A 23124-nucleotide genomic window follows, 5' to 3' on the forward strand; every position below is an offset into this window, starting at 1 on the left:
ATATTACAAAAAGTGTTTTAATATCACCAATTATATGTAGGCTTATATGTAGGCTATTGAGCTTCTGTGATGCTTTAAGCACACTGTGGAAGCCAGAGATCGAAATAGCCTCCCCAGAAGAAAGAAAGCTGTTCCCAAACCTCCAGCTCAAACTGCTGCCGGCCTTCGCAGATACTGCCGTTACTCTCCCGAAGTTGCCAGTGTCATGACTTTCCCTCCTGGATGGAGATCAAAGCTGCCGGCTAACCGAAGGTTTCAACATCCCCCTCTCCTGGGGGAGTTGGCAAGTTATATGACGGTCGTAAATATCTTGCAAGAACTTTCTCTCCCTGGCCATGCAGTATTGAGGGGAAATAACCCTTTTGTTGCAAGAAAATTGTTCAACTTCCAAAAATATTTCTAACACAAATAATGTGAGAAATGGTCTGGAGGGACTTAAAGAACAATCATGTCAGATCATTTATTGTTTGGTGATATCAATAAAGAGGTTATAATGGAAACATTGTAACTTTAAGAGCTTTCACAATGTATATGTCAGAGTTACATTTACATTTTGTAAAACCTATATGATTAAATATGAATCTATTTGTGAGATGATGAAATGTGATTTTAGCCTTCTAAATGAGATATAGACTTTCATAGACTTTTTCCAAGTCAGTAACCACACCCACGTGAGCACAGATATTGTGGAAACGTGATGGAACCGCCCTCCAAGGTGAGAGCATAAAAGGACTGCTAATGAAATTTGCATTAGACCAAACCATGCCGGGCCGCTGCCGGTGTGTAGAGTGGTTCATAATCAACCATTGAGACCAGTACATTGCCGGGTTGCTACTGGTGTGACAAATGGTCTAAAACTACAAGACCCTCTGAAACTCGACGAGTGAAGAAGACTAGACTAAGATATGCACCGCGTGCATCTCTGCATTTAAATTAGTCTAGAACTTTGACCAAAGACACGAGGAAGATCTAATTGAACGATCATTGAAACTTCTGATGTTTACATCTAAAGAACACTTCTAGAACAAGGCAAGCCTACTACTACAACTGAGGACATTGTGACCTCTGGTGGACAACCAGAGACTTACACAACCAGAGACTACTCTCCACAGACAGAATGGGCGATTTCAACAGAGAGATGACGAAGATATACAAGCGTAAATATATATATATTGCAATTATTTTCGAAAGAGTGGTCGTTCATGTGCAAAGTATTCATATTCCCATGAGCATAGCTTCCACATGTCCAGTTGAAGTCGGAAGTTTACATACATAGTCATTAAAACTCGTTTTTCAACCACTCCACAAATTTCTTGTTAACAAACTATAGTTTTGTCAAATCGGTTAGGACATCTACTTTGTGCATGTCACAAGTAATTTTTCCAACAATTGTTTACAGACAGATTATTTCACTTATAATTCACTGTATCACAATTCCAGTGGGTCAGAAGTGTACATACACTAAGCTGACTGTGCCTTTAAAAAGCTTTGAAAATTCCAGAAATGTATGTCATGGCTTTAGAAGCTTCTGATAGGCTAATTGACATAATTTGAGTCAATTGGAGGTGTACCTGTGGTTGTATTTCAAGGCCTACCTTCAAACTCAGTGCCTCTTTGCTTGACATCATGGGAAAATCAAAATAAATCAGCCAAGACCTCAGAAAAATAATTGTAGACCTCCACATGTCTGGTTCATCCTTGGGAGCAATTTCCAAATTCCTTAAGGTACCACGTTCATCTGTAAAAGCAACAGTAAGCAAGTATAAACACCAAGGGACCTCGCAGCCGTCATACCGGTCAGGAAGGAGACGCGTTCTGTCTCCTAGAGATGAACATGCTTTGGTGTGAAAAGTGCAAATCAATCCCAGAACAACAGCAATGGACCTTGTGAAGATGCTGGAGGAAACAGGTACAAAAATATCCATATCCACAATAAAATGAGTCCTATGTCGACATAACCTGAAAGGTCCCTCAGCAAGGAGGAAGCCACTGCTCCAAATCAGCCATAAAAAAGCCTGACTACGGTTTGCAACTGCACATGGGGACAAAGATCGTACTTTTTGGAGAAATGTCCTATGGTCTGATGAAACAAAAATAGAACTGTTTAGCCATAATGACCATCCTCCTTATGTTTGGAGGAAAAAGAGGGATGCTTGCAAGCCGAAGAACATCATCCCAACCGTGAAGAACGGGGGTGGCAGCATACACTTCCGGCGCCGACAGAGATGGCCGCCTCGCTTCGCGTTCCTAGGAAACTATGCAGTATTTTTTATTTTTTATGTGTGTTATGTCTTATACTGTTACCCCAGGAAATCTTAGGTTTTATTGCATACAGTCGGCAGGAACTATTGTATATAAGAGCTGTGTCAACTCACCAACATTACGACCAGGAATACGATTTTCCCGAAGCGGATCCTCTGTTTGGCCCACCACCCAGGACAATGGATCGGATCCCAGCCAAAACAATGGCGCCGCAGAAGGGGCAGATGGAGCAGTCTTCTGGTCAGGCTCCGAAGACGGGCACATTGCGCACTGCTACTCGCATACGAGTGAAACGACGAAATCCGAGCAAGGGTTGCCTTCCAGAGAGACATCAGAGACTGTAACATTCTTTGTTTCACGGAAACATGGCTCACTCGAGACACACTTTTGGAGTCGGTACAGCCACCTTTCTTCACTCATCGCGCAGACAGAAATAAGCATCTCTCTGGTAAGAAGAAGGGCGGGGGTGTATGCCTTATGATTAACGAGACGTGTTGTGATCATAACAACATACAGGAACTCAAGTCCTTTTGTTCACCTGACTTAGAATTCCTCACAATCAAATGCCAACCGCATTATCTACCAAGATAATTATCTTCGGTCATAATCACAGTCGTGTATATTCCCCCCCCAAGCAGACACATCGACGGCCCTGAATGAACTTCATTTGACTCTATGTCAACTGGAAACCACATATCCTGAGGCTGCATTTATTGTAGCTGTGGATTTTAACAGGGCTAATCTGAAAACAAGGCTCCCTAAATGTTATCATTATATCACCCGGGCTGGCAAAACCCTGGATATCATTGTTATTCTAACTTCCGTGATGCATATAAGGCCCTCCCCCGCACTCCTTTTGGAAAAGCTGAACACGAATCCATTTTGTTACTCCCAGCCAATAGACAGAAACTTAAACAGGACGCCCCCGTGTTCAGGTCTGTTCAATGCTGGTCGGACCAATTGGATTCAACGGTTCAAGATTGCTTCGATGACGTGGACTGGGATATGTCCATCGAACAACAACATTGATGAATACGCTGATTCGGTGAGCGAGTTTATTAGTAAGTGCATCGGTGATGTTGTACCCATAGCATCTATTAAAACATTCTCCAACCAGAAACCATGGTTGATGGCAGCATTAGCGCAAAACTGAAAGCGCAAACCACTGCTTTTATTCAGGGCAAGGTGACCGGAAACATGACCAAATACAAACAGTGTAGCTATTCCCTCCGCAAGGCAATCAAACAAGCTAAGCGTCAGTATAGAGACAAAGTAGAGTCACAATTCAACGGCTCAGACACGAGAGGTATGTGGCAGGGTCTACAGTCAATCATGGATTACAAAAAGAAAACCAGCCCCGTCGTGGACCACAATGTCTTGCTCCCAGACAAACTAAACAACTTCTTTGCTCGCTTTGAGGACAATACAGCGCCACTGACACGGCCCGCTACCAAAACCTGTGGGCTCTCCTTCACTGCAGCCAACGTGAGTAAAACATTTAAACGTGTTAACCATTGCAAGGCTGCAGGCCCAGACGGCATCCCCAGCCGCGTCCTCAGAGCATGCGCAGACCAGCTGGCTGGTGTGTTTATGGACATATTCAATCAAGCCTTATCTCAGTCTGCTGTTCCTACATGCTTCAAGAGGGTCACCATTGTTCCTGTTCCCAAGAAAGCTAAGGTAATTGAGCTAAATGACTACCACCCCGTAGCACTCACTTCCGTCATCATGAAGTGCTTTGAGAGACTAGTCAAGGACCATATCACCTCCACCCTACCTGACACCCTAGACCCACTCCAATTTGCTTACCACCCCAATAGGTCCACAGATGATGCAATCGATCACACTCCACGCTGCCCTAACCCATCTGGACAAGAGGAATACCTATGTAAGAATGCTGTTCAAAGAGGAGCTGGAGGCAGCCAAAGCGGAGTGGCGACACTACGAGGAGTTGGCTCGAGGAAAAGTGCACGAAAGTCAGCCCCAGAATCTTTTGGGGGGTGGAGCACACGGGTAGATTGGAGAAGTCAGGTAGGAGACCTGAGCCAACTCCCCGTGCTTACCGGGTGGAGCATCATACTGGTCAGGCACCGTATTATGCGGTGGAGTGCAAGGTGTCTCCAGTGCACGTTCACAGCCAAGTACGTTACACAGCCCAGCTCCTCGAATCCGCAGGGCTAGAGTGGGCATCGAGCCAGGAGGGATGAAGCCGGCTCAGCACATCTGGTCTCCAGTGCGTCTCCTCGGCCCGGGCTATATGGCACCAGCCATATAGCGGTGTCCCCGGTTCGCCAGCACAGCATAGTGTGGACTGTTCGAACTCTCCGCACTTGCCGGGCTACAGGCGGTATCAAGCCAGGACGGGTTGTGCAGGCTCGTGGCTCGAGACCTACAGTGCGCCTCCACGGCCCAGTGCATCCGGTGCCTTGGCCAAGGAAGAGGCCGCCTGTATGTTTCCCCAGCCTGGTGAGTCCTGTGCCTGTTCCTAGAACCAAGCCTCCCTCCTGTCCGGAGCTGCCAGAGCCTCCCTCCTGTCCGGAGCTGCCAGAGCCGCCCTCCTCTCCGGAGCTGCCAGAGCCGCCCGCCAGTCCGGAGCTGCCAGAGCCGCCCGTCAGTCCGGAGCTGCCAGAGCCGCCGTCACTCCGGCGGCACCAGAGCCGCCCGTCACTCCGGCGGGGCAAGAGCCGCTCATCACTCCGGCGCCGCTAGAGTTTCCAGCCTATACGGCGCCGCCAGAGTCTCCCGCCTGTCCGGTGCCGCCAGAGTCTCCCGCCTGTCCGGCGCCGCCACCAGAGTCTCCCTCCTGTCCGTCATTCAGTGTTCAGTTCATTTCATTAAATTTATGATGAACACTTACGATGCTGCGTTTTGGTCTGATCTTGACTACTCTTCCTCAGACGAAGAGGAGAATCATTACACCTTTTCCATTTGGAGTGTCTCAACCATTTCTACTCATCTGCATGCCAGTTATGATTTTCATATGCACATTTTCATGGAACTATTTCATGATTTGTATGATAAAGTCTTCATATCGTATAATAAGAAATGTATTAAAATGAAAATTATACGAATCTAAATGTGACTTCTATTGCCAACTATGTAAAAATAGCCAACATAAAGCCAACAAATAAAACATTACAGCCTGCAGGTAGAAAATATTAATATAGAAACAAATCACATTGGCTATGCATTGCCTGTCTGCAAGGAGCTTGAAACATTATTTCAGCTATCAACTGTTGGTCCAGGCCAAAGCTTGCACTAACAAACTTGCAACATTGAGTTTCCTGACCAAGTGAGCTCCGGACAGACATGGACACAGCTGTAGAGTATTTGCTTAAGGGATAAGAAATAATCAGGTAGGCCTATTTTATGAAGATTCCACCTCATCAGAGCATGACATTTTTTTCCTCTTTCACTCAGAGTAGTTATTGAATGGGAGAGAGCTGGAAAGATTTTTCAAATAAATAGGCTACATTGAGGAACTATTGTCATTGTCAATGAATGTAACAATAGACTTTGTTTACTTGTTGTTAGAGGTGAAGAAAACATTACTTTGAGAAGCTCCGCAGCTCATTAGTGGTGGTGAGATAAGACAATCAGAAATACTATCAGATCACCAAATGGGCATATTTATAAGCCTATATTTGCGCACAGGCCAGGTAGTCTAGTCCTACTTGTATGCGTAATTACTCAACATTGATAGTAGCGTTCCAAACAAAACACAAGGAATAAATTGACAACTCATAAATGGAATTAAATTAACCAAAACTTGTTTCTCACAGGTGTAGCCTAGGTTGTGCGCTCTGCAAACAACGTGTCCACTCCGACAATGACAACTGTATAAGACTGTAATAATAATAATAATAATATATTGAATACATGAACAGAAATTATCAAGGCACAGGCGAGACCCAAATGCAGACACAGGAGGCAGATGGTTGGAGTCTTACAATGTTTATTAATCCAAAGGGGTAGGCAAGGGAATGGTCATGGACAGGCAAAAGGTCAAAACCAGATCCAGAGTCCAGGAGGAACAGAGTGGCAGACAGGCTCATGGTCAAGGCAGGCAGAATGGTCAGGCAGGCAGGTACAAAGTCCAGAAACAGGCAAGGGTCAAAACCAGGAGGACTCAAAAAAGGCGAATGCGAAAAGCAGGAGAACGGGAAAACCGCTGGTTGACATACAAGACAAAACTGGTACAGAGAGACAGAAAACACAGGGATAAATACACTGTGGAAAACAAGCGACACCTGGAGGGGGTGGAGACAATAACGAGGACAGGTGAAAATGATCGTAACCAAACAAACATTGTAGATTAGATATTCTGGGAATTAACGGTAAATGTACTACTGGTGATACTTGTGTACCATCCCCGCGGCCTCCGCAATGGATTAGTCCACTGAGACAGGCATCAATCAAGACATGCAACTGCTAAATACAAAAATGATCGGTTGACCTACAGCTTATTGACCTAACAATCAACCAGTAGACTAAATGGGGTCAGCCCTAATTGGCTCAAGGGTTAGAATACTTATATGTAATCAAGATATATTTGTTTTTTTAATATATGTTTTTTATGTTAGAATTATTCTTCCACTTTGACAGAGTATTGTGTAGATGGTTGACAAAAAAAAATCACAATTAAATCAATTTTAATCCCACTTTTTAACACAACAAAATGTGGAAAAAGTCAAGGGGTGTGAAAACTTTCTGAAGGCAAAGCAGAGAATCATCAAATCCAGAGACCCGAGACAGTTTAAACAAAACACTGAGCTGTAATGTGAAGGAGATGTCAAAGCCCTCTCCATGCCTTTGCATGCAGCCTCACACAAAAGTCAGCAAATTCCCCTTCTCTAATGAGAGGGGAGCAAAATAAGTTTCTCCACCTGGGAAACAAATAACACCTCCATTGTGCTTTAACTTGTTGGGTTCCCATTAAGAACCAGGGCTTTGCAGGGTCCATAGGGAGTAGGGCACGCCCTGTACTCTCACACCCAGACCAGGTGACAAGTAGTGGGGGCAGATCGGATCTCTTCCTCCACAGGTGGCTGTGGATCCTGTTACCCCATAATGACAAAGCAAAAAACAGTTTTTTTGAAATGTTAGCAAATAAAGAATAATAATTAATAATGAAATATCAAATTTCCATAAGTATTCAGACACTTTACTCAGTACTTTGTTGAAGCACCGTTTGCAGTGATTACAGCCTTGAGTCTTGAGTATGACGCTACAAGCTTGGCACACCTGTATTTGGGGAGTTTCTCCCATTCTTCTCTGCAGATCCTCTCAAGCTCTGTCAGGTTGGATGGGGAACGTCGCTGCACAGCTATTTTCAGGTCTCTCCAGAGATGTTAGAAGTCCGGGCTCTGGCTGTGCCACTCAAAGACATTCAGAGACTTAAGCCTAAAGCCACTCCTGCCAGTCTTGGCTGTGTGCTTAGGGTTGTTGTCCTGTTGTAAGGTGAACCTTCACCCCAGTCTGAGGTCCTGAGGTTTTTATCAAAGATTTCTCTGTACTTTGCTCCGTTCATCTTTCCCTCGATCATGACTACTCTCCCAGTCCCTGCCACTTAAAAACATCCCTACAGCATGATGCTGCCACCACCATGCTTCACCAAAGTGATGGTCCCAGGTTTCCTCCAGACATGATGCTTGGCATTCAGGCCAAAGAGTTTCATCAGACCAGAGAATCTTGTTTCTCATTATCTGAGAGTCCTTTAGGTACATTTTGGCAAACTCCAAGCAGGCTGTAATGTGCCTTTTACTGAGGAGTGGCTTCCATCTGGCCACTCTACAATAAAGGCCTGATTGGTAGAGTGCTGCAGAGATGCTTGTCCTTCTGGAAGGTTCTCCCATGTCCACAGGGGAACTCTGGAGCTCTATCAAAGTGACTGTCAGGTTCTTGGTCACCTCCCTGACCAAGGCATTTCTCCCCCGATTGCTCAGTTTGGCCTGGAGGCCAGCTCTAGGAAGAGTCTTGGTGGTTCCAAACTTCTTCCATTTAAGAATGATGGAGGCCACTGTTTTGTTGGGCACATACAGTGCCTTGCGAAAGTATTCGGCCCCCTTGAACTTTGTGACCTTTTGCCACATTTCAGGCTTCAAACATAAAGATATAAAACTGTATTTTTTTGTGAAGAATCAACAACAAGTGGGACACAATCATGAAGTGGAACGACATTTATTGAATATTTCAAACTTTTTTAACAAATCAAAAACTGAAAAATTGGGCGTGCAAAATTATTCAGCCCCTTTACTTTCAGTGCAGCAAACTCTCTCCAGAAGTTCAGTGAGGATCTCTGAATGATCCAATGTTGACCTAAATGACTAATGATGATAAATACAATCCACCTGTGTGTAATCAAGTCTCCGTATAAATGCACCTGCACTGTGATAGTCTCAGAGGTCCGTTAAAAGCGCAGAGAGCATCATGAAGAACAAGGAACACACCAGGCAGGTCCGAGATACTGTTGTGAAGAAGTTTAAAGCCGGATTTGGATACAAAAAGATTTCCCAAGCTTTAAACATCCCAAGGAGCACTGTGCAAGCGATAATATTGAAATGGAAGGAGTATCAGACCACTGCAAATCTACCAAGACCTGGCCGTCCCTCTAAACTTTCAGCTCATACAAGGAGAAGACTGATCAGAGATGCAGCCAAGAGGCCCATGATCACTCTGGATGAACTGCAGAGATCTACAGCTGAGGTGGGAGACTCTGTCCATAGGACAACAATCAGTCATATATTGCACAAATCTGGCCTTTATGGAAGAGTGGCAAGAAGAAAGCCATTTCTTAAAGATATCCATAAAAAGTGTTGTTTAAAGTTTGCCACAAGCCACCTGGGAGACACACCAAACATGTGGAAGAAGGTGCTCTGGTCAGATGAAACCAAAATTGAACTTTTTGGCAACAATGCAAAACGTTATGTTTGGCGTAAAAGCAACACAGCTGAACACACCATCCCCACTGTCAAACATGGTGGTGGCAGCATCATGGTTTGGGCCTGCTTTTCTTCAGCAGGGACAGGGAAGATGGTTAAAATTGATGGGAAGATGGATGGAGCCAAATACAGGACCATTCTGGAAGAAAACCTGATGAAGTCTGCAAAAGACCTGAGACTGGGACAGAGATTTGTTTTCCAACAAGACAATGATCCAAAACATAAAGCAAAATCTACAATGGAATGGTTCAAAAATAAACATATCCAGGTGTTAGAATGGCCAAGTCAAAGTCCAGACCTGAATCCAATCGAGAATCTGTGGAAAGAACTGAAAACTGCTGTTCACAAATGCTCTCCATCCAAACTGTGCAAAACTGATAGAGACATACCCCAAGCGACTTACAGCTGTAATCGCAGCAAAAGGTGGCGCTACAAAGTATTAACTTAAGGGGGCTGAATAATTTTGCACGCCCAATTTTTCAGTTTTTGATTTGTTAAAAAAGTTTGAAATATCCAATAAATGTCGTTCCACTTCATGATTGTGTCCCACTTGTTGTTGATTCTTCACAAAAAAATACAGTTTTATATCTTTATGTTTGAAGCCTGAAATGTGGCAAAAGGTCGCAAAGTTCAAGGGGGCCGAATACTTTCGCAAGGCACTGTATAATGCTGCAAAATGTTTTGGTACCCTTCCCCAGATCTGTGCTCGACACAGCTAAGGAGCAAAATCCTTGAGGAAAACCTGGTTTGGTCTGCTTTCTGCTAGGCACTGGGAGATGGATTCGCCTTTCAGCTGGACAATAACCTCAATCACAGGCCAAATCTAAGAATTATTGCTTAAGAATTATATTGCGTAATGTAACTGTATTGATTTTTACCCTCATCACTAGTTTTAATCACATAATAAATCATAAATCAAGTTGTTTTCAGTAGAAACACTATAACTAATTGGTAGGTCTACCTCTATTTGAGTTGGTTGGCAGGGGTCTTCAACATTATTGTCTTGATGCATTTCTAATAGCTTTTAAAGCTCCCATGCAGTGTTTGTAATTGTATTTTTAAACCATCACTGCATGTCTACTAAATCACTGTGTGTGTTTATTTAATAAAAAAACTCACATTTAAAAAAAAATAATGTATTTCCCTGAGCCTACTTTGGCCCTTGAAATGCTCAGTCTGATCGTGTGGGCGTTAGGAAACAAATTTGAATATATTTACATACACATCCCTGATTGGCTGATATGATTGTCTAGAGCCCACCCTCCTACCCAGATGAATTAAGTCAGATCACATTGTGACGTCATGATGTGGGCCAGAAGTTTTATCACACCTGAACAGGCTGAAATTCCAGGCATTTTCTTCAAAAAGCTCTTACATTAACATAATGCGCACAATTTCAGGGTGTTATTTCAACTTCAGAGTGTGAAAATATCATTTTAATACTTTTCTGCTGGATGTTTTCTAAGTCCCCTTTTCCATCTGTTGGACCATAAATCATAGTCTTTGCTTTTTCCACATTTTTAGGATGGAAAATTGTTGAAATATGTATATATATACATATATATATTAATTTCTCAAAAATATAAAACTCTTAGCTTTAATTTTTACATCAAATTTGATGTGCTCCTATGAACTTCACATGTTAGTGCTCATGCAGCATTTTACATTGAAATGCCCTGCTGTAACCTAATTTAAACTAAAAAAAAACTATGTGACACACTACTTTTTATTGCAGTGTCATTTCACACGACAGTTTTGGTTATAATGCCTTCATATAACTTAAACTGTGGCCCTAGAAACTCAGGCATATGACAGTGATTCACTGTGTTGTTCTGTCATCTCACACTGAACAGTGGATATGAGGACTTTGACTTGCCTATATGGCTCTTATCTACTGTCTGTCAGTCATAGTCAACTCCCAGTTGAGAGGCTTTCATCATTGTTGTCTTGTGCCTTGTCTCACTATTTCACTCACCAACAGCAAGCACTTGACAATAGTAGCCTAACACAATGCTTTACATAGCAAAAACAGGCTTTATGACTGTTTGTGTCAAGTTGCTATATAGCTTATGCAGGATCGAAATACTCAACTTGTTATTAATAATGTTACCTGTTACTAAGGACAGTCAATTGGTCCTGACTCCTAGCAAATAATGGCGGGATAATTACATTTTCAGCTTGCAGGAATTGTGTACAAATCTTGGCACGACAGTGGGCATCAGGATCCCGTCACAGTATCTCAGTGCATTCAAATTGCCATTGATAAAATGCAATTGTGTTCGTTGCATGCCCGTACAATAATCCCACCGCCACCATGGGGCACTCTGTTCACAACGTTGCATTCAGCAAATGCAGGCTCCCTCTAAATGTCAGAAATCTGTGGCATTGTGTTGTGTGACAAAATGGCACATTTTAGAGAGGCCTGTTATTGTCCCCAGCATAAGGTGCACCTCTGTAATTATCATGCTGTTTTTTCAGTTTCTTGAAGTGCCACACCTGTCAGGTGTAGGGTTATCTTAGCAAATAAGAAATACTCACTAACAGGGATGTAAACAGAACCGTGCACAACATTTGAGAGAAATAAGAATTTTGTGCATATGGACATTTTTGGGATCTTTTATTTCAGCTCATGAAACATGGGACCAACGCGTTTAGATTTTTGTTCAGTGTAGTATTGGTTGCACCTCCGTCACATTGTCATTGTTATCAACGTTCTACAGACGCCACAGCCACATTGATGTTCAAAGTAGAGCAGGTTGCTAATAACTGAATGGGAGCTAATGACGGTTTCGCGCAGTGATATAGTCGAGTCACTAAACTTTGAGTCCTAATCAAGTCCCAAGACCCCTGAGCTCAAGTCCAAGTCTGAGTCGCCGATGGTCAGGTCACAAGTCTAGTCACACGTCCCTATGGCTGAAATCCAAGTCCCCGTGCTCGAGTCCTGGTCCAAGTGCTCAAGTCTGAGTCACTGGGTCCACATTAACTCAAACTGAAGTTATTTACCCAGTCATTGGATAGTGGCAAGAGGGATTTAGTCTTTAAATTGTTTGCAATCCATTTCCCTTTCTTTCTGTGCCATCAAATGTTTGCATATAGGCTACTGGTAATGTTATCAGGGCCACGTTCAGTTGTAAAAAGTTTTTGAACATTGCGGATAGAAAGTAGATGAATAAAGCCAATGTTATTCCTTATTCAACATGTCAGAGGCGAGTTTGTTCTACATAGCACTTTTCTGAACGTTCCAAAACATGGTGTCCTGCTGAACTCACCCCAGGTTGTTAGGTATAGCTAGCTAATGAGGTAACATGAAGAAGGTGTAGCCTAAACAAATGGTTACCGGTACGGTCCGCCAGTATCCTATTTTTAGAACACCTGGTACATGCTTTATGAATGTAAAATGTGGCCCGGCAATGCACAATAGAAAGAAGAAAATGTTGTGCCGGTATTATGGGTCATATCTTTTGAACAGTGATGGCTAGAATCAAGCTGTTTTCTCTGAGGATAAAAGAGGGAAACTTGGGTAGTACGTTGGCTACAGAACCTGGCTATGAATGCCAAACGGAATGTACAAGACTACATATTCAAAAACCTTTCTTTACTCAAGGGAGAGAAAAACATCTAAACTGTTGTTTTACTATTAAAGTTAATGCTGCTATTGTTTTTAATTTTATAAAGAAGCTTGTGTTTCTTAACCAGGCAAAGGGTATCTAACTAGAAGGCTGGTGGTGAGTAGTTAGCTACGGAGTAGCAGGAGTGTTGCCTTGGTGATATGTGTAAGCGAGCCAGAGTGAAGCCAGAGTGAAGCCTGCCTGTCTGCCCACACTCATCGCTGCACCTCTGCAGCTCACCAGCTGATGTAGGCTAGGCTGTGTGTACCGGTTGGGTCCTTCCCACTGCTGAACAGAACTGTGCTGTGCATCTGTGCTGCTAATATTAATTGTGCTTTTCACTGAAAAGCTCTCATTCTCTCAAAAAACTCTTGTCCATTCTAATTAATTGTCAGATTAAGGTTACAGGGGTAATTTTGCCTCATTTTGGTCTGGGTCTATTTAGTCAATTGCCACTGAAAAATAGGTTTGCCAAATATTTGTGTCACTATTTTTGTTGCCGAAATTAACTCTGGGTTGACGGTGACCTATACTCCTGGTGGGTGATTCCTCTTTCATCAGCCATGTGTCCCTCCTCTCTCTCCCAGGATGCAAAGCGTTGTGTTTGGGGCAAATCCAACACAACACATCACTGAGTACCACTCTTCATGCTTTCAAGCATGGTGGTGGCTGCGTGCTATTTGTTATGCTTGTCATCTGCAAGGGAGTTTATTTTGTTGATAAAAAAAAAACAGAATAGATCTAAGCACAGGCAAAATCCTAAAATAAAATCTGGTTCAGTCTGATTTCCAACAGGCACTAGGAGACAAATTCACCTTTCAGCAAGAACAATAACCTAAAAACAAGGCCAAATATAGACTGAAGCTGCTTACCAAGATGACAGTGAATGTTCCTGAGTGACCTAATTACAGTTTTGACTGAAATCGGCTTGAAAATCTAGGGCAAAACTTGAAAATGACTGTCTAGCAATGATCAACAACCAACTTGACAGAGCTTGAAGCATTTTAAAAAGAATAATGTGCAAATATTGTACAATCCAGGGGCCTCATTTATCAATAACCACCCTTAATCCCACTGCTGGCTTGCTTCTGAAGCTAAACAGGGTTAGTCCTGGAGGGGAGACCAGATGCTGCTGGAAGAGGTGATGGAGGGCCAGTAGGAAGCACCCTTTCCTGTAGGAGACATTGGAGACATTGCCCTGGGTAGGGTGCCATCTTTTGGATGGGATGTTAAATGGGTGTCCTGACTCTCTGTGGTCACTAAAGATCCCATGGCACTTATCGTAAGAGGAGGGGTATTAACCCTGGTGTCCTGGCTAAATTCCCAATCTGGCCTTCATACCATCATGGTCACCTAATCATCCCCAGCTTACAATTGGCTCATTAATCCCCCCTCCTTCCCCCTGTAACTATTCCCCAGGTCGTTGCTGTAAATGAGAATGTGTTCTCAGTCAACTTACCTGGTAAAATAAGGGTTATAAAAATAATGCGTAGGCACAAACTACGTAAAATGTACATTTGCTTGAGAGTGTGCATACATTTATGCCCAGTCGTACACACATGTGCCAAGGCGTGGAATGAAGGAACTTCTTGTTAGAATGGAAAAAAATATGTGTAAAATTGTGATAGTAGGCCTAATAATTAAATAATTGTTCACATTTTTTTAAATTGTATTTCCATTGTTAATTCATACAACATATCTTAACCGGCTATATATAATTTGACCACATCGGTGCAATTGTTACGATAATAATCCAGATAAGGTACAGAAATGTGATAAATGAGAGGCACATGTGACACCTATTTTATAGTAAAAGAAATCATTATGTAAAAAAAAAAGAATAAAATATAACAGAAAGTTCACAGTGATGCGCATCTCGCATCTGGAAAAGTGATTCTCAAAGAGAATAATTTGAAATGGGGCTCAATTTGGTGATTTGAAAGACAACTTTTTCAGTCTTCTTTTCCCAATACAGACGTTGGATTTAGTTTATTCTGTCGATTCTTTCGAATTTTCTAAATGGATTAACAGCTCCACATTGAACACTGCTTGGTGATGAATTACAGCCACAACATCTGTTTGCTGAGTAGGCATATGCTTTATGATTGATGAAAATACGCTCTTTGTCTTCATCAAACTAAAGTTTTTGCATATTTCAAGTGGAACCTGTTCACGTTAATGGGGGTTGTAGCCTAGGCTAACCAATTCTAAATGGCACTAGCCATTCGTAAATTAGCCTAAGCAGAAAAGAGATGGGAGACAATTACTCCAAAACTGCAGCTGGTTGTTGGAACACATATTTCCTACTTCAATCAACCGGTCTATTTTTTATTTGTGATAAAACTGTTGTCATTTGGTAAGGAATATACAGTAGCTTGTGTATCCCACCAGTTAGATACGGTTTTATAGGCATTTATTTCTGTGGTCCTAATGGGAGTTTTTGTGTGTGCACTTAGCGGCCGGAATGCAATTGAGTGAATGAGACACAGAGGGGAAAGGGAGTTAAGAGAGAAGAACTGTGTGATGCTTGGCTTGGCTGGAGCATCAGGATGTATGATAAACAGACAAGCAGCAGTGTAAATTAAGATTGTATGTGTGTGCCTGTGTGTAGAGTCAGTATAAATGTGTGTGTGTGTGTATGTTATGTGTGTGTTGGCGTGTCAGTGTGCGTGAATGAGTAAAGTCCTGTGAGTGAGCATAGAGAGTTCAAAAATAGAAATAATAGTGTCAACTCAGTCCGTGTAGCCATTTTGTTAGCTATTTACTGGTCTTATGGCTAGAGGATAGAAGCTGTTCAGGAGCCTGTTGGTGTCAGATCTAATGCACCGGTACCACTTGCCATGTGAAAGCAGAGAGAACAGTCAATGGTTTGGGTGGCTGGAGTCTTTAACGATTTTCCAGACCTGATGTAGAGGACCTGAATGGCAGGGTAGTTGGCCCTATTTTGACCTAAGACTTACAAACTCACAGACTTTTGCTAATATATTCAGTCTAGCCTAAAAGCTTGTCCATTTCATGTAATATCCATATCCATTCTTATTTGCTTTATTTCTCCAACATGCCAGTATTTAGACGTCCGCTTTCTAGGGTATACAATCCCCCAAGGGGTACTATAGACACACCCCTCCAAACTTTAATTTATATTTTGTTTGTCCGTTCTGTGAGACATTAACGTTGGGATTTTGCATGCAAGTATAAGGCCCATAATGCTGGAATTGCCCTTACACACAGATCTTCCACAGCAGAGAAATGTAACAGCAGAGAAATGCCAGTAGTGAAGAGAAGAGTACGCTACTATCCTCTTCTCACCTCGTCCTCATCAAACTATCCAAAGCCCCTAAATCAAAGGACAAGTTCAGTGTGAATTGACTAATAATACCATTGTCTGACTGTCCCATCTGTATTCCTTGTAGAGCAGCAGTGTTGTCCTCAGTGGGGTTGTGTCTGGGAGATGGATGGAGAAGTCTGTGTTGTCTCCTGTACTGCAGAAACAGGTGTTAACCCACAGGGAGTCTGCCTCAGTCGGCCTTGCCCTGTCTGTCTGCTCACATACGCACGCACGCACGTACACACACACACACACACACACACACACACACACACACACGCTTTCTCTCACTCTCTCTCTTTCTCTCACAGAGAGATGAGAAATGTGCCACCTCCATAACAGCCCACTGGAGAGATCCTACTCTCACTTGATTCATGGAGGTAATGACTGACTGTCTCTACGGTTCTCTCCATTCCTGTGGACAGACCACACATATTTCCCCGCATTATGCATTCGTTTAGAGTAATAGCTGCTTTAATGGTTGCATCATTTGCCCAACCAAACCCCACTGTATGTACTCATCATGAATGCCTATACTCTGGCCTGCACAGAAGTGGTTAAAAACCTAGAAATGACTCCAGCTGCTGTGGAATGCCGCTCACAGGGATACATTTCAATAAGCTCATGACAAGATACGGTGCTATCTGTCCTCATTTCATCCACAAAACAGAATGATCTACATCCTTAGAGATTTTGCAATATGCACGTCCCAACTACTGTACTTTATGTTGCCTACATCCCTGTTATATACACATCACGTTACAGTACACTTTCACACTCTGCATACCCCTCTGTATCAGAGCAGACCCAACTCCCTGCATTCTGTACAGCCTGGAGTCATCTTCAACAGACTGCTGAGAGTTGCCGGATTGGGGGCCTTAGTCAACCAGTATTGGGAAGTGATGCGTCAGTCCACTCAAAGTAACGCTTTTACTTAAAGGTCATGAACAGTCACAATCATGTAGCTCATGATATTGGATAATATTTTAAGGAAACCAGATCAAAGTATGATGACCAAGTATGATCAATTACTGCTGCTTCTACATTGATAAAGTTTGATTGTAAAGTTACTGGTCCCCTTCCCCATGTTAAACACTTGGATCCATTATTACGTGGCCAAGGTGGCATCGCCTTAACTATCATTTTAATACACTAATGGTAATATGATAGTCTTTTAGCTATTTTATAAAATACCACTGTGTAACCAACATCTGAGAAGGCGTGTTTGCAGAGGGCTGTGGTTTATAAAGCTAGATAGCTATTCTACTGGTGGCAAAATTTGACTGCAGGGTGTCAGCAAATATAATTAAAAGTTTACCCTATTCATCTATGGCAAAGATACTTATGTTTCCGCTTTCATCTTTGTCTGGTGTTAGCTAGTTACTGGCTAGCTAGGTCTTCATGTGTCTGGTGTTAGCTAGTTACTGGCTAGCTAGGTCTTCATGTGTCTGGTGTTAGCAGTTACTGGCTAGCTAGGTCTTCATGTGTCTGGTGTTAGCTAGATACTGCAAGCTAGGTCTTCATGTGACTGGTGTTAGCTAGTTACTGGCTATCTAGGTCTTCATGTGTCTGGTGTTAGCTAGATACTGGCTAGGTAGGTCTTCATGTGTCTGGTGTTAGCTAGTTACTGGCTAGCTAGGTCTTCATGTGTCTGGTGTTAGCTAGATACTGGCTAGGTAGGTCATCATGTGTCTGGTGTTAGCTAGTTACTGGCTAGCTAGGTCTTCATGTGTCTGGTGTTAGCTAGTTACTGGCTAGCTAGATCTTCATGTGTCTGGTGTTAGCTAGTAACTGGATAGCTAGGTCTTCATGTGTCTGGTGTTAGCTATTTACTGGCTAGCCTGGTCTTCAGCCAGCAAGGAACAAAAGAGGGGGAAGGGTCGTTCAAAACTAAGACGCAGTTGTCAAGTCAACACATCAGTCAGCGGTGCTGTGAACCACATCATAAGACATGCCAAATGGGAGATGTATAATAAAAATGTATTTAATTGATGCAATTTCAATATTGTTTGAGCTGCTTTGTGTATCACCAAATTTGCTTGGGACGATTTCATTCCAAAACTGCTCACTGCATCCAAGTTGCTTGACATTTCAAAGAGCTGTCAGTCAAGGCAAACTCATGAATATAAGATCCCTGCCCACTCAGCCTGTCTTTTCAAACTTCCTGGTAGTTAGCCATGAGAGACAAAATACTTTTCAGAATGACTGTACCTTTACGATTGGGTTTTTACAGTGAATGAGGAGCATCTTGAAAGTGACCCCCAAAATAAGATCATTCTTGGAAGTGATGTTGTTCTTAGTGTAATGAACTGTGTGTGTTGCCAGTGGAAGAAATGATAAGACACTAGATTAGATTCTGAGCGACAAACACAAATGTTGCGTTCCGCTAGCACAAGTGCCCTTTAGTTTGAAGCCACGCGATTGGCTACTGTATTTCTCCATCTTTCTGTTGGTTGATTGTTTCATTAGTGCACAATGTATTCTGATCTGTCTGTTAGTTTTCTCAAACCGGTGAACCATCATAATTCTTTCATCTTTGGTATAAGGATGAATGCTTTACTGTGTTGGGAAATGGGGACGTTGGTAGATGCTGGCAAGAACACAGCTTTGTGTCAGACAGTATTAAACTGCTGAAAGTGAGCAGTAATACCATGCCATATGTGATTATTGTTTCTCAACATCCTAATCAGTACTAATTAAGCCTAATCAAACAAAACCGTTGCTTCAATGTATACCTCAATTGTTTTATATACATACTTAACATACATTATATGGAGAAGCTTGAAATATCAAAACATTGTATACAATAATATACCAATTTGGTCTGTAATAAATCACATCTACAGTGCATTCAGAAAGTATTCAGACCCCTTGACTTTTTCCACATTTTGTTACGTTACAGCCTTATTCTAAAATTGATTAAATAAAGCATTTTATTTATCAATATACACACACAATACCCCAAAATTAAAACAGAAGTATTCAGACCCTTTGCTTTGGGAGGGCGGTGACCAAGAACCCGATGGTCACTCTGACAGAGCTCCAGAGTTCCTCTGTGGAGATGGGAGAACCTTCCAGAAGGACAACCCTCTCTGCAGCACTCCACCAATCAGGCCTTTATTGTATTGGCCAGACGGAAGCCACTCCTCAGTAAAAGGCCCATGACAGCCCGCTTGGAGTTTGCCAAAAGGCACCTAAAGACTTTCACACCATGAGAAACAAGATTATCTGGTCTAATGAAACCAAGATTGAACAATTTGGCTGAATGCCAAGCGTCACTTCTGCAGGAAACCTGGCCCCATCTCTACGGTGAATCATGGTGGTGGCAGCATCATGCTTTGGGGATGTTTTTCAGCGGCAGGGTCTGGGAAACTAGTCAGAATCGAGACAAAGATGAATGGAGCAAAGAACAGAGAGGTCCTTGATGAAAACCTGTTCCAGAGGGGCCTGAATAGTTTCCGTATTTTCAGCTGACGTGTAAAAAGGTGACATTTTAGAATCCATATGCATGTAATGACACATTGCAACAGCTGTACTGGCTGAATGCTGATAAGATACAATTAAAATGTCTTATTTACATAATGGATGAGTGGATTATGCACAGCAGGTTGGGGTCTTCTGAGACCTTATGGCCTGACTATCAATTTCTCCTCCAGGTTCTCTAAAGATTAACCTAAGCGTGTCTGTATTTGACTGTGCTTGTGGAACTATAACGGCAGAATTCTGTTGTTATTGTCTGATTGACTGCCTGTATGTTTCTCCCTAAGATTCTGTGGTGATTTAAAATAAAGTGCATGGCCAACATCAAACAAGTTATGGCATCATATAAACTCCAATGACCGTTATCGTTGTCTTTACAGACAATCCAGAGGGATACTGTAGAGTGTGTTAACTGATCTATCATCTTCCCAGCCCTCTGAACTTTCAGTGTGCGTCAGTGAGATCTCCTGACAGCTAAATCCATTATTTTGTTTTCTAGATGGTTCTCTCTTTCCGTCTGTTGATATCTCAAGGAATTTTTGAGTGCCTGATCCCGCATTACTGACCAGGAAGAATGGCTGCTTGCCAAGGTTAGATAGGGAAGCTCATCTGAGGGCGAGTCAGATAAATTATTCAGGCCTTGTTGTTATTCAGTGTTTTTGTTATATACTGTAAGGTGATAGAAGGTTTCATTGTATTTTGACAGGGGCCATGCATTCCTAAGATGATGTACTCTAGCCAATTCTTCTTCTTCTCCCACTTCTCTCATATCCACAGTGAGGAATATAATATAATAATTTTACTGTCCAAGGAGATAACGAGGCCATTTAAGGGTACTGGGACAGTAATAGCAGAGAGCCAAGCTGTATGAGAGTATATCTGTTCAACCTGATAGGTGAGGGGCCTGCATTGATAGACAGGTGGGCCTCTGCCCCAGGGCCTGCTTTTAGACTGGAGCCACAGGGTCTAGAGTCTCATTAATGCTCTGGTCATATACTGTTCTGCTGCGGAGGAGGACATCTTCTCCATGCACAATAACACTGTTGTTTTGGCTCTCTTGTTTTGCTCTATGGTAGCTGTTTACATAGGGAGACATTCAAGAGTAACTAAAAATCTGTCTCCAGTCCCCACCAGCCCACTGGAAAAACTTGTTCACATTTCAATGCGCAATGTGCATGATTTGAGTCAGGTGCTCTGCACACATTACACTCAAACAAGCACACTCGTATAAAAGTATTGAACTCACTGAGACACTTGACTACTGTAAACACATGCTCACACTCACACACTCTCAGGGACCTGTATCGTGGAGATAAATGTACATTTAAGCTGTGCCGATCATGAATTCACACATCTGGAAAGTAATATCTATACCATTATAGACTTTGCTGTATAGAGTTGAACCATAGTTCAGCGTTAGGTCTGTTGCTTTAGTTTTGTTGTGGTTTTCAACAGTGCAAATAAACCTATTGTAGATGCTGATAGTATATGAAAATGGTTTTCATTTCGCCTCGCTGTCATCAAGGTTGGTGTGGCAGGAACACATGTTCGTTTGGAGTGGCCTCTGTATTTAAAGGAATACTCATGGGCGTAATTAACCTTTTTATGGCTGAATGTTTAGTGTTAAAAATAGGTTTAAAAAATCCTCTGCAGCTATCAGAATTGAAAGGCCTATGTGTTATTAACAACTTGGTCTTCACTATGTCTGTGTCCTGTCTGTGATATCTGTGTCCTGTCTGTCTGTGATCTCTAAAGGATGACTCCCTCTCTTCCTCTCTCTATCCTCCAGCTCTCTCTGTCCATCATAAGAGATGCAAGTTACTCATAAGCCATGTGAGTGATCAGCTGACCTGTAAGCAGTAAGCACTATAATAACCTTTACACTTGGCTGGATATTGACATGTTTATTCTCTACTTACTTGTTATGTGTCTCGCAACAATCCCCCAAATCCACAATCTAATAGAAAATCATTGTTTTCAGTGCAAAGTATGTTGCACACTTTCTTGACGAAACTCTTTGAAATATCCACAGATAGATATTATACACTAGTTTGAATTATGCATCAGTATGTAGCGACGTTGTGTATGCTGATTAAAAGCTCTGCTGTTATAGTACATGAGTTCTCTGGTGAGTGTTGTTGGGTGGAGTTCCTGTCTTAGGGTGTATCCCTGCTGGCTGACATCCATCTACTGACTCACTGCAGTGATCTAATGCTCTGGTAGCTTTACCAGAACAGCTCAGTCTGGGATAAACAGCCTCTGCACCATTGTCTGATCAAATATATTGATCTCCTACATATCTGTGGCTGGAAGGGGCTGGTCTGAGTAACCTCATTAGCAGTCAGCAGTACATGCTGGGATTGACTCTATCACTGCCCTCATATTGAAGCGCTTACTTAGGTATTTACTCAATACCAGGCCATGCTCTGTAAGATCTGGATTTTCCAATATTGTGTATTTGTGTGATAGAGATATGATGTAAGGAGCTATAATAAAAAAGTTTGGTTGTACTTTATAAGAATCACCGTGTCACTCCAGCCTAACGCTCCCGAAAATGGGCACCTCAACTTGTTAAAAGCCCAGCTCCTAACGCAGAATTAATCCAAACACAGATTGCAAATGTTTGCTAATGTTGGTTCATGTTGCTAGCATGCACACGTATAATCTTATCACTAATCATGTCCCATAGTTATTATCCAAAAGATCAAATGCGAGTAGAAATGTTAACATCGTTAATTTAGAAGGAGAAGACTGATCAGAGATGCAGCCAAGAGGTCCATGATCACTCTGGATGAACTGCAGAGATCTACAGCTGAGGTGGGAGACTCTGTCCATAGGACAACAATCAGTCGTATATTGCACAAATCTGGCCTTTATGGAAGAGTGGCAAGAAGAAAGCCATTTCTTAAAGATATCCATAAAAAGTGTTGTTTAAAGTTTGCCACAAGCCACCTGGGAGACACACCAAACATGTGGAAGAAGGTGCTCTGGTCAGATGAAACCAAAATTGAACTTTTTGGCAACAATGCAAAACGTTATGTTTGGCGTAAAAGCAACACAGCTGAACACACCATCCCCACTGTCAAACATGGTGGTGGCAGCATCATGGTTTGGGCCTGCTTTTCTTCAGCAGGGACAGGGAAGATGGTTAAAATTGATGGGAAGATGGATGGAGCCAAATACAGGACCATTCTGGAAGAAAACCTGATGGAGTCTGCAAAAGACCTGAGACTGGGACGGAGATTTGTCTTCCAACAAGACAATGATCCAAAACATAAAGCAAAATCTACAATGGAATGGTTCAAAAATAAACATATCCAGGTGTTAGAATGGCCAAGTCAAAGTCCAGACCTGAATCCAATCGAGAATCTGTGGAAAGAACTGAAAACTGCTGTTCACAAATGCTCTCCATCCAACCTCACTGAGCTCGAGCTGTTTTGCAAGGAGGAATGGGAAAAAATGTCAGTCTCTCGATGTGCAAAACTGATAGAGACATACCCCAAGC

General features: G+C 42.4%; 1 protein-coding gene across 2 annotated transcripts in view; it reads right to left on the reverse strand.

The window, feature by feature from the left end:
* LOC110531962 (renin) overlaps positions 1 to 23124 on the reverse strand; it is a 73501-nt gene that overhangs the window by 44788 nt on the left and 5589 nt on the right. The window contains exon 1 of one of the 2 annotated variants that reach the window (XM_036987861.1): positions 21539 to 21710. The exons of the other annotated variant lie outside the window; for it this stretch is intronic. The gene's annotated coding sequence lies outside the window, so the exon portion shown is untranslated. Of the gene's footprint in view, positions 1 to 21538; positions 21711 to 23124 lie in introns of those variants that run through there. 2 annotated transcript variants of the gene reach the window in all.

Source organism: Oncorhynchus mykiss, chromosome 9 (genome assembly GCF_013265735.2).
Source record: "Oncorhynchus mykiss isolate Arlee chromosome 9, USDA_OmykA_1.1, whole genome shotgun sequence".
Taxonomy (NCBI): Eukaryota; Metazoa; Chordata; class Actinopteri; order Salmoniformes; family Salmonidae; genus Oncorhynchus; species Oncorhynchus mykiss.